This window comes from Microcaecilia unicolor, chromosome 8, assembly GCF_901765095.1.
Source record: "Microcaecilia unicolor chromosome 8, aMicUni1.1, whole genome shotgun sequence".
In the NCBI taxonomy this organism is placed as follows: Eukaryota; Metazoa; Chordata; class Amphibia; order Gymnophiona; family Siphonopidae; genus Microcaecilia; species Microcaecilia unicolor.
Genome location: NC_044038.1, coordinates 242422283 through 242437193, shown reverse-complemented (window position 1 = coordinate 242437193; position 14911 = coordinate 242422283).

The following is a 14911-nucleotide window of genomic DNA, read 5'->3' as shown; positions in this document are numbered from 1 at the left end:
GAGAAGAGTCAAAGATGACCCCAAGGTTTCGAGCTGAGGAGACAGGGAGAATGAGAGAGCCATCAACAGAAATAGAAAACGGGGGGAGCGGGGAGGTGGGTTTGGGGGGGAAAATGAGAAGCTCGGTTTTGGTCATATTTAATTTCAGGTGGCGTTGAGACATCCAGACAGCAATGTCAGACAAGCACGCTGAAACTTTGGTTTGGATGCAAGGTGAGATATCATGGGTAGAAAGGTAGATTTGGGAGTCATCAGCATAGAGATGGTAGGAAAAGCCATGGGATGAGATTAATGAACCAAGGGAAGAAGTGTAGATAGAAAAGAGGAGGGGACCAAGAACAGAACCCTGAGGTACGCCGACAGGCAGAGAGATAGAAGTAGAAGAGGATCCACCAGAGTGAACACTAAAGGTGCGGAGGGAGAGGTAGGAAGAGAACCAGGAAAGGACAGAGCCCTGGAATCAAGTGAGGACAGGGTATCGAGAAGTATGCTGTGATCGACAGTGTCAAAAGCAGCGGAAAGATCAAGAAGAATGAGGATGGAATATTGACCTCTGGATTTAGCCAGTAATAGGTCATTGGAGACTTTAGTAAGCGCAGTTTCGGTTGAGTGGAGAGGGCGAAAACCAGATTGTAGTGGGTCAAGAATAGCATGTGAGGAGAGAAAATCAAGGCAGCGGCGGTGAACAGCACGCTCAAGTAATTTGGAGAGAAAAGGAAGGAGGGAGATGGGTCGGTAATTAGAGGGACAAGTAGGGTCGAGTGAAGGTTTCTTAAGGAGAGGTGTGACCACAGCATGTTTAAAGGCAGCAGGGACAGTCAGCAGTGGAAAGTGAGAGGTTGAGAATGTGACAGATAAAAGGAATAAGAGCAGGAGCTCAGGCCTCAGATCTTTTCAGTGGGTGTGGCTTGGGCTTCCCTGACGGTGAAGGCAGAACTGAATGAGGGGCAAGGGAGGGACCCCCCCCCCCCCCCCCCGAGAGGAAATGTGTAGCCTAGGGGCACCATGACCCGAGAAAGTTTGTGAGCTGGTCTTCACTTTATGCTAAACTGGTAATTTGCCTGTTAACTTAAAAACAGTCCTATTATGACAAATTATCAAATGGCCTCATTAACAGCAGGGCTTTGTCAGCGCTCCCAAAGCAATCAACATGTTAGTTAGATCTAAGAAGCTGGCGAAAACTAAAAAGGAAGCCAAGCGCAACCCCATTAATCCTAGGGTATGGATTGACATTTGTTAACAGTATTGAAGGCTGTTGTAATGGATAGAACCTCAGAGACCATTCAATTACTTGATCTCTAAGCAATTAGGAAGCTGTTTCTCCAAATAAAACGAGGAGACCAGATTAGCACAAGAAGGGTCTATGGCCTTTAGACTGAGTCTTAAATGGGGAGGCAAAAGAAGTTACTTCATGCAGTTGTCTTCATTCGTTATCTTCCTTTTCCAGTAGAGTCAACATAACTGTACTTATCCTATAAAATAAAAAACACCTCCAACATTCTGAAGCTGACTCCATGGCAGTGAAGGTTTGAAGGGTTCGTGCTGTCTGTAACGTTGTATCCATCTCCTGAACTGACGTCACGTACTTCCAGGTTCGTCACAAACAGCACTGACCAACCACAGGATAGCAGCACGAGGCACAACCTCAACGTCTATAGCCTTCCCTTCGAGTTCGTTCCCTCAGAGTCCTGCCCTCGTGGAAAGAGGAAATGATGTCAGCAGGTGGGACTCAGAGGGAACGAAGTCAAAGGGAAGGCTACAGACGGGCAGGGCTTTCAAAGACGCGGCCGCTTTGACGGAGGTAAACAGGGGAGCGAGGAGAATTGATGGGTGGCTGAAGGGGGGACAGGGGAGTGAGGAGAACCTCTGGGTGGCTGGAGGGGGAGCAGGGGAGAGAGGACAATCGCTGGGTGGCTGGAGGGGGGGCAGGGGAGAGACGAGAATCGCTGGGTGGCTGGAGGGGGAGCAGGGGAGCGAGGACAATCGCTGGGTGGCTGGAGGGGGGGGCAGGGGAGAGAGGACAATCACTGGGTTGCTGGAGGGGGCAGGGGAGAGACAAGAATCACTGGGTGGCTGGAGGGGGGGCAGGGGAGAGAGGAGAATCGCTGGGTGGCTGGAGGGGGAGCAGGGGACAGAGGAGACTCACTGGGTGGCTGGAGGGGGGGGGGGGCAGAGGACAGAGGAGACACACTTGCACCCAGCGGTCTCACTCTCTCTCTGTCACACACACACACTTGCACATTCATTCTCTCTCACACACACACAGTCACTCTCACACACACTCTCTAACATACACACTCCGAGAAAAACCTTGCTAGCGCCCGTTTCATTTGTGTCAAAAACGGGCCTGTTTTACTAGTTTAACCATAATGCCCCACTCACGATTTTATAGACTTCAAACCCGAAAAGCCCCAATGTCTTTAGCTTATCTTCACAGGGAAACGGTTCCATCCCCTTAACCATTTTCATTTTCCTTCTCTGATTCCTTCCAGATCCCCTATAACTTTTCTAAGATACATTTTGATTTTAATTAACTCAAATGGAAGCACCAGAAGATTAAGCAATAAAGAATATTTACATGTCTAACCTTCCCCAAAAATGAGCTGCAGAAAAGCAAACAGGCCCAACCAAAGCTAGTGTCTAAGACCCGGTGCCAATGTTGCTATCGTCACAGTCTGTCAGCATAATATTTAGAGGCATTAATATTTACCAAATGCAAATACTACACCGCCATTTTTTAAATGCTTCAATGACTTTGTTTGTTGCAATATATCTTAGATGCATGAGCAGTTCTCCCGTATAAATATTTCTCTACAGTACATGCAACCCTAATTTACCAGTTTCAATTTGCCTGGTTTTTTTCTACTACTACTTGACATTTCTATAGCGCTACTAGGGTTACGCAGCGCTGTACAATTTAACAAAAAAGGGGGGGGCAGTCCCTGCTCAAAGGAGCTTACAATCTAAAGGACGAAATGACAAGTTGGGGTAGTCTAGATTTCTTGAATAGTGGTAAGGTGCCGAAGGCAACATTGAAGAGATGGGCTTTTAGCAGGGATTTGAAGATGGCATATTTGTGCAGTATCCAGGGGTTTCTACAGGCAAAGCAATGCGACCAAAGGAGTCTGTGTCTCACTCGCTGAAGTGAGTTTTCTCATCTTGTGTTGATCATTCAGGGCCCTGGAAGCAGCCCAACATGGGGGCCTTTCAGTAAAGATTAGCACATGTTATCTGTCACAGGACCTGTTCTAGTTTTATCAGCCCTGCTGCAGATAATGTGCTAATCCTTAGCAAATGACCCCTTAATGTACGCTGAGGAATTTTCTAGCTGGATTATCTAAAAGAAGAAAGGGATCCTTTTACTAAGCTGCAGGAATCCTTACGTGGGTTTTCCGCATGCACTGAGGCCATTTGTATCCACAGCTGTAAAAATGGTTTTTTCTATTTTTTTTTTTGTATCATTGGCTGTGCGCTAATATTGCTGTTAGCACGTGGCCATTAAAACAGATTAGTGCGTGAGTACTTACTCCGCCCATTTTGTAGGCGGTAAGAGTTAATGCGCTAATCAGTTAGCTCATGGTAATGTAGCTGCGCTAACTAGTATGGGAACACCAGGGGCGTAGCTACGTGGGGCCACGGGTTCATGGGCCCCCACAGATTATGCCGTGGCCCCCTCTACATTTGACCCCCCCCCGCCGTCGCCGCCCACCCCCCACCACCGCATCAGGTACCTTGTTTGCTGGTGGGAGTCCCCAAATCCCGCCAGCCGAAGATTTTTCTTCAGCGCCGGTCGACTCCGGCGCCTTCGTTGTGGGATCATCTGTTTCTGACGCCTTACGTCCTGCATTGTGCATGTAGCCCCGTGCAGGACGTAAGGCGTCAGAAACAGATGATCCCACAACGAAGGCGCCGGAGTCGACCGGCGCTGAAGAAGACTCTTCGGCTGGTGAGGATTGGGGACCCCTGCCAGCAAACAAGGTACCTGATGTGGCGGCGGGGGGTGGGGTGGGCGGCAGCGGTCCAAAGTGACCGGGGGGTTGCGGTGGTGGCGAGGAGGGGAGGCGGCGAAGGGGGAGGGAGGCAGTGGGGGGGAGACGGCTAAACAGTGCCCCCCACCTCTGGCTCTGGCTCCCCTCCCGCCGAGGTCTGGCTATGCCCCTGATCCACACTCCACCCCCCAGACACACCTAAAAAAAATGTTAGCACATGGTTAGCACTTACCGCAGTAGGCTGCGAGTGACCCACAGTACCTCATTTTAAGCTGCACTAGGCAGGCATTAACACCTAACGCAGTTTAGAGGTGACAAAGGTCCTATTAGTGAGAGTTTTTCCTCCTTTCTGCCCCTCAGAACAAGGTAAAGAGCAGTAGCCCTAGTGCAGGCGCAGAGGTGCTTTTATAAAGTCCACAGGCTGCAACATTTCATTTACAAAGCAGTGATAAGCCCAATGTGGGCTAACTGCCGGGCTACCACAGCAGCCTGGCAGTAGTTCCCACCCCCCAGTCTGCGCCACTTCTGGTGCTACAAAAATATTTTTATTTCTGTAGCGCCGGTACTTACCCAGCGGTGATCAGGTAGTGCCGTGCTCTGCCCAGTTACCACCGGGTTAGTGCAGGAGCCTGTACCGTCCCCTCAATGGGTGACGGTAAATGCGCTCCCCTGAAATGGCTGCGTGGCAATTGAGGATATTGTCAGGAATGTTTGATAGGTAAGCAAGAGCAAATGATTGGTACAGTGTACAAGGTATTTTAATCATTTTTCTTTACAGATTTTGTGAAAAATGTAATAAAGATGGAATTTATATCCTAGTTGCTTAGCAGTAATAGTAGTAAAAAATAAAAAATTTGCAATTAATTGGAATTGAGGAACCCAGGTTGGTAATAAGTAGAAAATAAATATGGGAAATAGAGTACAACAGTTTTCAAAATAAAAGCACTCAGTTAACATACATAGTAACATAGTAACATAGTAACATAGTAAATGACAGCAGAAAAAGACCTGCATGGTCCATCCAGTCTGCCCAACAAAATAAACTCATATGTGTATACCTTACCTTGATTTGTACCTGCCTTTTTCAGGGCACAGACCGTACAAGTCTGCCCAGCAGTATTTCCCGCCTCCAAACCACCAGTCCTGCCTCCCATCACCGGCTCTGGCACAGACCGTATAAGTCTGCCCAGCACCATCCCCGCCTCCCACCACTGGCTCTGCCACCCAATCTCGGCTAAGCTCCTTAGGATCCATTCCTTCTGAATAGGATTCCTTTATGTTTATCCCACGCATGTTTGAATTCTGTTACCGTTTTCATTTCCACCACCTCCCGCGGGAGGGCATTCCAAGCATCCACCACTCTCTCCGTGAAAAAATACTTCCTGACATCTTTTTTGAGTCTGCCCCCCTTCAATCTCATTTCAGGTCCTCTCGTTCTACCGCCTTCGCACCTCCGGAAAAGGTTCGTTTGCGGATTAATACTTTTCAAATATTTGAACCATTCATCGCGTTGCAGAATAAGTAAAGAGGGGCTTAGGAGAAACAGTCAGAGAAATTCAGTAGCTGTAAGAACTGTGATAAACAGAGATAGTACAAAGAAATTCCTTGCTTTTGAAAAAGCTTTTAGACTATTTCATGAAACCTTACGTTCATTTTGTTAAAACCCGTATCTGATAATAAATGACAGAACTCAGAGGATCCTAGAAAGGAAGTGAATCACTAAGAGATAGAGTCCCTGTAGAGAGTCACTGGGGGGTGGGGTGGGGGGGGGGGGTGGTCCCTGGGGGGGGGGAGCTTTGAAATAAAATGCAGAAAATAGTGCCCGTGTTGGGGGAGAGTGACAGTTCTGGGAGGAGATAAAAAGGAAAATGAAAAGCAGGAAAGGGTCTTTGGTTGCCTACAAGCCCCTGCCAAGTGACCCGAAGAAGGAGAACGGGGATTCTGAAGGGCCATCTTGAGCTTGGGCTAAACTCTAGGAGCAACAACTGGCAAAGGAGTCAGAGTTTCGGGCGGTTGGGGTGAAGCAGGGTTTAGGGCAGGTTGAAGCCTGCTCAAGGGTGCTGCCCTGTGAGGTACATCCGCGGAAGAAGGACAGCCATAAGGGTCTGTGTCTGGTGGTAGCAGAGTGAATCAGTGGAGGAGAACAGCCCTGGGGTTACACCTGGTCGGCGGGATAGGCATGGACAGGAGTACTTGTGTATAAGTGAATAACCTGGACAGAGATCCTTTGTAAATACACCCGTAAGGAAAGTGGGGGTGAGATTGGTCCCCCCGGAACTTCAGGAGTTTGATGTTGATTTAAATGAGTCTATTGTGGGGAAGAATCATTGAAGTTGCAAACTGCGTGTTGCGGAAGTTCAATAAAAATGTAGGTTTGTTGTTAAATCTATGGAGTGCCGTGTGGTTCCTGGACTGAAGAGCTGGGTGGAATCCAGAACTGGAAAAGTGTCTCCCAAACCCCTGGACCATTGATCCACCCCAGCTCGACTGTAAGTGGACTAGAAATGAGGTGTGTGGTAAGAGGGGCTTGAGAGTGAGCAAAGACGGTGAAGTTTGTAAAAGGATTTTTCTTTTGTGGCCCAGGGGCCGGAGCTAGCGCACAGGTGATACTACTACTACTACTATTTAGCATTTCTATAGCGCTACAAGGCGTACGCAGCGCTGCACAAACATAGAAGAAAGACAGTCCCTGCTCAAAGAGCTTACAATCTAAGACCCGGGTTACAGAAGAAAAGGACAACAGTATTATATTAAAATTCAGAAGTTGTATTTACTCATAAAGTATTGTTTAAGAAGTACCTGTCATGATTGTTTTATTTTAAATTTAACATCTTATTAAATGCACTTCATACTTGACAGATTATGCAATAAAAAAATATTTAAAACATCATAACAAAGTAACTAATATTTAAGCATGACGGTCCCTTTCGACCTTCAAGGAAAAGAATGCTACTCGCAGGGATGCTATTAACGTTTCCAAGTGCGTTTTCTTACGATAAGGGATAAACATTGCCTTTTCCTCTGAAGAGAGAATTAATTATCTGTCCTCTAATTACGCTGCACATTCACAGAATCCTGGCGCAAGCGGATACCTCGCAACACGGCACTGTGGCGGGTTTAAGTGTTGCGATTATTCCAATAAACGTCTTGCTTTGGACAGACATCCCCTGTTGTTTGTGATTAAAAGGGACCATCATACACCTTATTCCCTGGTATTTGCTTTCTCTGTGAACTGTTTGCAGGAGTGTTTTTGTTCCTGCACCTTCGGGTGACTCTCCTGCACTAATATTTAGGCATGATATCTTCTGCTTAATTTCTAAAATTTACTCCCTGCTTCTCCCCACCTCTGCAACAACAATTGACCATGGTTAGTAGAAGAACCTGAGAGCGAATAGGACAAGGCTCTACAGGAAAGACACATCAGGACATTTCGGTTATAACTAACACCAACACCCCACCCAGAGGTCACCATAGGGAGAGGGTCTGTACCAACCCACTAGACTTCCAAGGAATTTATGGATTACAGCAGTACAAATTCTGGGTCTGATATTCAGCGGGTCTTATTCAGGTTGGAGTGACTCTATCCAGGTAAGTCCCATTCACCAGGTCATACCTCCAGGCAGCTCCTTGTGACTCTGGGCAAGTCACTTAACCCTCCATTGCCTGCTGCATTGAGCCTGCCATGAGTGGGAAAGCGCGGGGTACAAATGTAAAAAAAAAAAAAAATACCTGGATTTTCAGAGGTGCTTATCAAAATCTGAAAAACCACCTTGCAGGAGCAGATGTGGTGCACTCTGTCTCCTTATCACCGGACCACCAGGCCATTGCCTGCAGGTAAGTCCCAGAGATGGTGGTCAGGGGTGGCTGGAGAGTGGGGGAAGGTTGTTTGTGACATGTAGGAGGGGCTTTGTGGTGGATTCAGGACGTGACTGATTGGGGGAGGGACTTGGGAGATTAGAAGGATCTGTGGGTGGGGTTTGGAAGGATCAGAAGATGTCTTTTTTTGGGTGGGGGAGGTTTGGGAAGATCAGAAGAGTGGTTGATTGAGCAAAGGAAGAAAATTGGAGCAAGAGAGATCGCACTGGTGTTAGGGCTGTAGCCATGTTACTGGACAGTCAGTAGCACAGATGCTGATTTCACATTTTCTTGAGATGCTGTGGATTACCCAGTTAGTGGCAATATACAGTCCAGTCACCAGACGGTTATCTGCGTAAAGTTAGGGCAGTAGAAATGATGTCCTAACTTTTTCTGGGTAGTTATCCTAGTACCAGTCTAAATATTGCCAATGACCAGATGTACCACTCTATGGTGCGACCTCACCTTGAGTGTTACGTTTAATTGTGGCTGCCGTATCTCAAAAAGATATAGCGGTATTAGAAAAGGTTCAAAGAAGAGCGACCAAAATTATAAATGTGATGGAACTCTCTACCTATGAGGAAAAGCTAAAGAGGTTTGGGCTCCTGAACTTGGAAAAGAGACAGCTGGAGAGGGGGGGGGGGGGGGGGGGGGGGAGAGATATGATTGCGGTCTGCAAAATCCTGAGTGATGTAGAACAAGTAGAAGTGAATCAATTTTTTACTCTTTCAAAAAGTATGAAGACTAGGGGACATTCAGTGAAATTAAAAGGAAAAACTTGTAAAACAAATTGGAGGAAATATTTTTTCACTCAAAGAATAGTTACGCTCTGGAACTCATTGCTGGAGGACGTGTTAACAGTGGTTAGCATATCTGGTTTTTAAAAAAGGTTTGGATAAGTTCCTGGAGGAAATGTCCATAGTCTGCTTTTGAGACAAGACATGGAGAAGCCACTGCTTGCCCTGGGATTGGTAGCATGGAATGTTGCTGTTATTTGGGATTCTACCAGGTACTTGTGACCTAGATTGGCCACTGTTGTAAGAAGGATACTGGGCTAGATGGACCATTGGTCTGACCCAGTATGGCTATTCTTATATTCTTAAAATGTAAGGATAGATCAGGATGAAGTATGAATATTTTACGCTGCATTCATATAATATGCTATGTGAAGGTGCTGTATATCTCGGGGGGGGGGGGGGGGGGGGATATCTTAAGGTGGAACTTAGTAAATAAAATGTTGTTAGTAATACTATTGGATGTTGGTTCAATCGTGATTTGATAATGAATGCGACTGATGGGCAGGCTGGATGGACCATGCAGGTTATCTACTGTCATCTACTACGTTACTATGGGGCTCATTTTCGAAGTAGATGGACATCTCAAAATGGCCAAAAAAAGTCCATTTGCCAAAATCGTCCAAACTGCAACTTTCAAAAGGCAGAACTTGGATGTTTTATACTGCAATTCATCCAAATAGCAAGGGGGTGTGTTGGAGGTGGGCCCAGAACTAGGACCTCTTTGAGCAATAATGGAATGGGAAGAAACAGCCGAGGCAAAAAAGAAGGACTTTTTATTTTAAAATCTAGACTTGTTTCAATCACGTCCAGGGTACAAAAAGGTGTCCTGATTGAGCAGCTGACCACTGGAGGAGGGATGGTTGCTGACCCCCTCCCACCCCTTAAGAAGTGAAAGTGACAGTGCAATGGGCTTTGAAAAACAGGACCCAGGTGTAACTCCCATTTTAACTCTTATTTCTGTTCAAATATGTACCTGAATTTATAACACACCTGCAATCGAGATGGCTCTGTAGTGGTGGATCTTTAGGTACAATAGGTTTCGATCATCACGCACATTCCTCAATCTCCATTACCCTAACTGCAAAGGACTAAAATATAAATCCACATACGCGACCAGTTTCTCATACATCTGCACGCAGCTTTGGAATGCACTACCGAAGGCAATAAAAACAACGCAAGACCTAACTATCTTCCGAAGGCTACTGAAAACAGATCTGTTCAAGAAGGCATACCATAAACACCCATCTTAAACACCAAAAAATAAGACTTTACACGACATAGACATAATTGAAACCTTATCACTTGACTGATCAACCTCCTTACCACTAAAGAATAAGCATAACCACTTCAATCTCTATGTCGAATATGGTCTCTCCATAGTCGATGATCTAAAGAATGATACAACCCAATTTCGTACTCAGGAACGTTCATGTATTACTATAGTTTATTCTTCCAATTTCGTACTCAGGAACTTTCATGTATTACCATAATTTACTACTACTACTACTATTTAACATTTCTAAAGCGCTACCAGGGTTACGCAGCGCTGTACAATTTAAACATAGAAGGACAGTCCCTGCTCAAGGAGCTTACAATCTAAAGACAATCTAAACAATCTAAAGACAAGTGTAGAGTCCATCTGATAGGGCATACTATATTTCACGGAAGGTTAGGTGCCGAAAGCAGCATTGAAGAGGTGAGCTTTAAGCAGAGATTTGAAGATGGGTAGGGAGGGGGCTTGGCGTAGGGGTTGAGGAAGATTGTTCCAGGCATAGGGTGAGGCAAGGCAGAATGAGCGGAGCCTGGAGTTGGCAGTGGTGGAGAAGGGAACTGAAATTTATTCTTCCTTAACATATATATGCACATGATATATATCTATACCATGATCTGTTCACGTATGTTATGTATGTTACCATGTATATATGCAACTTAACACATTACCATTTGTAATTCTGTTACCCGGAAATGGCAACCGCCATTACGGCAAATGTAAGCCACATTGAGCCTGCAAATTGTTGGGAAAATGTGGGATACAAATGCTACAAATAAATAAAAAAATTTGTTCCTGGAGGGCTCACAATAACATATAAATGAATTAAAATGGGATTTATTCCTTGGTCCCATTGTCTAAAGTCCACTGCACTGACCACTAGGCTGCCCCTCTGCTCTGCAGGGATGTCTATTTGACCATGTTTGTACAAATGATGCCAGACAGACATTTTTGTGCCTGTTTTTTTAGCATTCGTATTTTGGATGTTTCATTTTGGCCGTTTTCAGCACAAGAATGTGCTTCTCAAGTATTTTCGAACAGGAAATTCCAGTGTTTTTCATGTCGGAATTGGCTGTGAGACAGATGGGGTTTTTTTTTAATTGTTATGAGCAGGACAACCCCATTCTTGGACATTGTTTCAAAAATGCCCCTAATATGTAACTGGCCACTTTTTCAGCTTTACAGACACAGCAGTGCAGGTGCTGGCCTGAGAATTAAGGTGGTCAGCACAGCCGGACTCCTGGAATATGATTCCATCACAAACCTTCTGGGTGGAAGGAGGTTACAAGGAAAAACGGAAACACATTGTAAAGGATCAGAAATCTCTCCTAAATGAAGAATGCTACTTCTTCAGAGCATTTTAGAGAGGTGGCGGGGGGAAGGCACGTGGATTTCCTGAGCACCCTCATCGTACACCATGTCCTCGGAAAGTATATTGGCTCATTTTTGCATTGATTGTATTGCAGTGTGATAACATATAAATTCGGTATACTCAGCAAAGACAGCTTTACTGCTTTATTGTGCTGATTATTACAGAAGGTGTAAATTGAGACATAATTCTGATGCATCATCAGAAATCCGTATGAATCTCAGAGTTATTCATTTCAGACGGGCTTTATGCCTTGTCAACAGCAGATCAATATGTTGGCATTTGATCCAAATGTTCAAATTTCTCTGCTTCTCCAAATTATAATGCTTTTATTGCACGGATGCTGCAGAGCATTCTTAGGAGGGCCAAAAGAAATAATATTTGTATTTGTTTCATGAAATAGCACAGGAAAGACAGCATAAACCACAGAGGAACATGTTTCAACGGGTTTGAAGGTCTGACAGCAAGCCGGGTTCTGGTACTACTACTTACTACTATTACACAGCGCTGTACAATTTAACAAAGAAGGGCGGTCCCTGCTCAGAGGAGCTTACAATCTAAAGGACAAAATGGCAAGTTGGTGCAGTCTAGATTTCTGAGTAGAGGTGTGGTGGTTAGGTGCCGAAGGCGACATTGAAGAGGTGGGCTTTCAGCAGTGATTTGAAGATGGGCAGGGAGGGGGCTTGGCGTATGGGCTCAGGGAGTTTGTTCCACGCATGAGGTGAGGCGAGGCAGAAAGGGCGGAGCCTGGAGTTGGCGGCGGTGGAGAAGGGTACTAAGGAATCTTCTTTACAACGGTATGTGGGAGAGGAAAGAAGTATTTGTAGGACACTGGAAAAGCTTCCCATCATATTTTTCATGATTTTTATTACTACTATTACTACTATGTATCATTTCTATAGCGCTACTAGACATATGCTTCGCTGTACACAAAATACGTACTAGACAAATAAGGAATTAGGAAGTTATTTATTGTGGAAATGGTTAAATCAGGAGTTAAATGCAGCCTCATAAAGGTGGCCGTTTAGCCTAGATTTGAAGAGAGCCAATGACGGACCTAGACATATTGATTCAGGAAGTTTATTCCAGGCTTACGGGCCTTGCAAGATAAAAGGAACGGAGCCTGAAGTTGGCAGCTTAAGTTGACGTACCGAAGGAATGCGCTCAAGCGTCCCGTGGTAACTGCCAAATGTGAGCATTCTGTGTGCAAAAAAGTTTTTTTTGGGAGAGGACGTGTCGGGGTGGGAGGGGGTGGGGGTGGAGAAAAGAAATGAAAAGAGAAGAAGAGTACAGTTGATTTTCCAAGTGATATTCAGCACTGAACGGGCAATACCATCACCATTTTGTGTGTCATTTTCAAAGCTGGCTATGTTGTAAGGCACCATTGACAACATTGGATAACATGGTTATGGGCTATTTATGCAGTCAGCTAACTGCAGATATATATTTTTTAAATATCTGGATAGTTTTTGGGTATAGACATATCTGGTTATTTTTATGCAGCTTTCTCAGTGCTCATCATGTTTCTAAACATTGTCCAGAAGGATTACAGTAAAAGGCTGGAGTGATCCCATCTTCTGCAAGGGATGACGATAGACCCATTGGGGGGGGGGGGGGGGGGGGGGGGGGAGGAGGGCAGACTATCTGCAGGGGGTTTGCTCATTTTCACATTTTGCCCCAGACCAGAACTGAGAAAGGAAGTTTTCATGAGCCCCACCAGGGATATAACCATCATCTGTCCCTCCCTATCCTGCTTATTTTCGAAGGAGAAGGGCGGCCATCTTCCAACACAAATCGAGAGATGGCCGGCAATCTCCTAAACCTGGCCAAATCGGTATAATCGAAAGCTGATTTTGGCCGGCTCCAACTACTTTCCGTCACAGAGCCGGCCAAAGTTAAAGGGGGCGTTTCGGAAGGGCATGGAAGGCGGGAAAGGGGGCGTGGTTATGAGATGGCCGGCTTCGGCCGATAATGGAAAAAAGATGGCTGGCTCCGACGAGCATTTGGCCGGCTTCACTTGGTCCATTTATTTTTAGGACCAAGCCTCAAAAAAGTGCCCCAATTGACCCGATGACCACCAGAGGGAATCGGGGATCATCTCCCCTTACTCCCCCAGTGGTCACCAACCCCCTCCCATCCAAAATAAAAAATAAAAAAAACATCTTTTTGCCAGCCTCTATGCTAGCCTCAAATGTCATACCCAGCTCCATGACAGCAGTATGCAGGTCCCTGGAGCAGTTTTTTGAGGGTGCAGTGCACTTCAGGCAGGTGGATCCAGGCCCATCCCCCCTACCTGTTACACTTGTGGTGGTAAAGGTTGAGCCCTCCAACCCCCCCCCCCCCACAAAACCCACTGTACCCACATGTAGGTGCCCCCTTCATCCCTAAGGGCTATCGTAGTGGTGTAGAGTTGTGGGGAGTGGGTTTTGGGGGGATTTGGGGGGCTCAGCATCCAAGGTAAGGGAGCTATGCACCTGCGACCAATTTTTGAAGTCCACTGCAGTGCCCTGGCCTGTCAGGGGGACCAGTGCACTACAGATGCTGGCTCCTCCCATGACCAAATACCTTGGATTTGGCCGGGTTTGAGATCGCTGGCATTAGTTTCCATTATGGCTGGAAACCAATGCCGGCCATCTCTAAAGTCCACCCAAATGCTGAGATTTGGCCGGCTTCAACCGTATTATCGAAACAAAAGATAGCCGGCTATCTTTTTTCGATAATACGGTGAGGGCGCTGCTTTACGACGGCAGCCAAATAGATGGCCTGCCATCTATTTGGCTGGCGCCGTTCGATTATGCCCATCCATGCTACCAGATCGTTTTTGTAAGTGTTAGGATAGGGTGCTGACTGTATTTTTGATGCATCATTGGCCCCTTAAGTCTTCCCTGGGAACATTGGTTTTCATGTTAGGGAACTGACTCCCTACAGAAAGTTAGTTGCACTTTGAGAGGTGTAATTAATTTAAGGACCCAGTCTGAGTTAATTGCCACAAAACCTGCATTAACAAATTAGCATCGCTTAACACTTGGGGCATATATGTGGAGGGGCATAATCAAACGGGCCAAAGTTTTCCTGAGGACGTCCTTGCAGGACGTCCTGGCGAAAGGGCGGGAAAACCCGTATTATCGAAACAAGATGGGCATCCATCTTTCGTTTTGTTAATACGGTCGGGGACGCCCAAATCTCCACATTTAGGTCGACCTTAGAGATGGAAACCAAGGATGCCCATCTCACAAACGACCAAATCCAAGCCATTTGGTTGTGGGAGGAGCCAGCATTTGTAGTGCACTGGTCCCCCTCACATGCCAGGACACCAACCGGGCACCCTAGGGGGCACTGCAGTGGACTTCACAAATTGCTCCCAGGTGCATAGCTCCCTTACCTTGGGTGCTGAGCCCCCCAAAACCCACTCCCCACAACTGTACACCACTACCACAGCCCTAAGGGGTGAACGGGGGCACCTACATATGGGTACAGTGGGTTTGTGGTGGGTTTTGAAGGGCTCACATTTACCACCACAAGTGTAACAGGTAGGGGGGGATGGGCCTGGGTCCGCCTGCCTGAAGTGCACTGCACCCACTATAACTGCTCCAGGGACCTGCATACTGCTGTCACGGAGCTGGATATGACA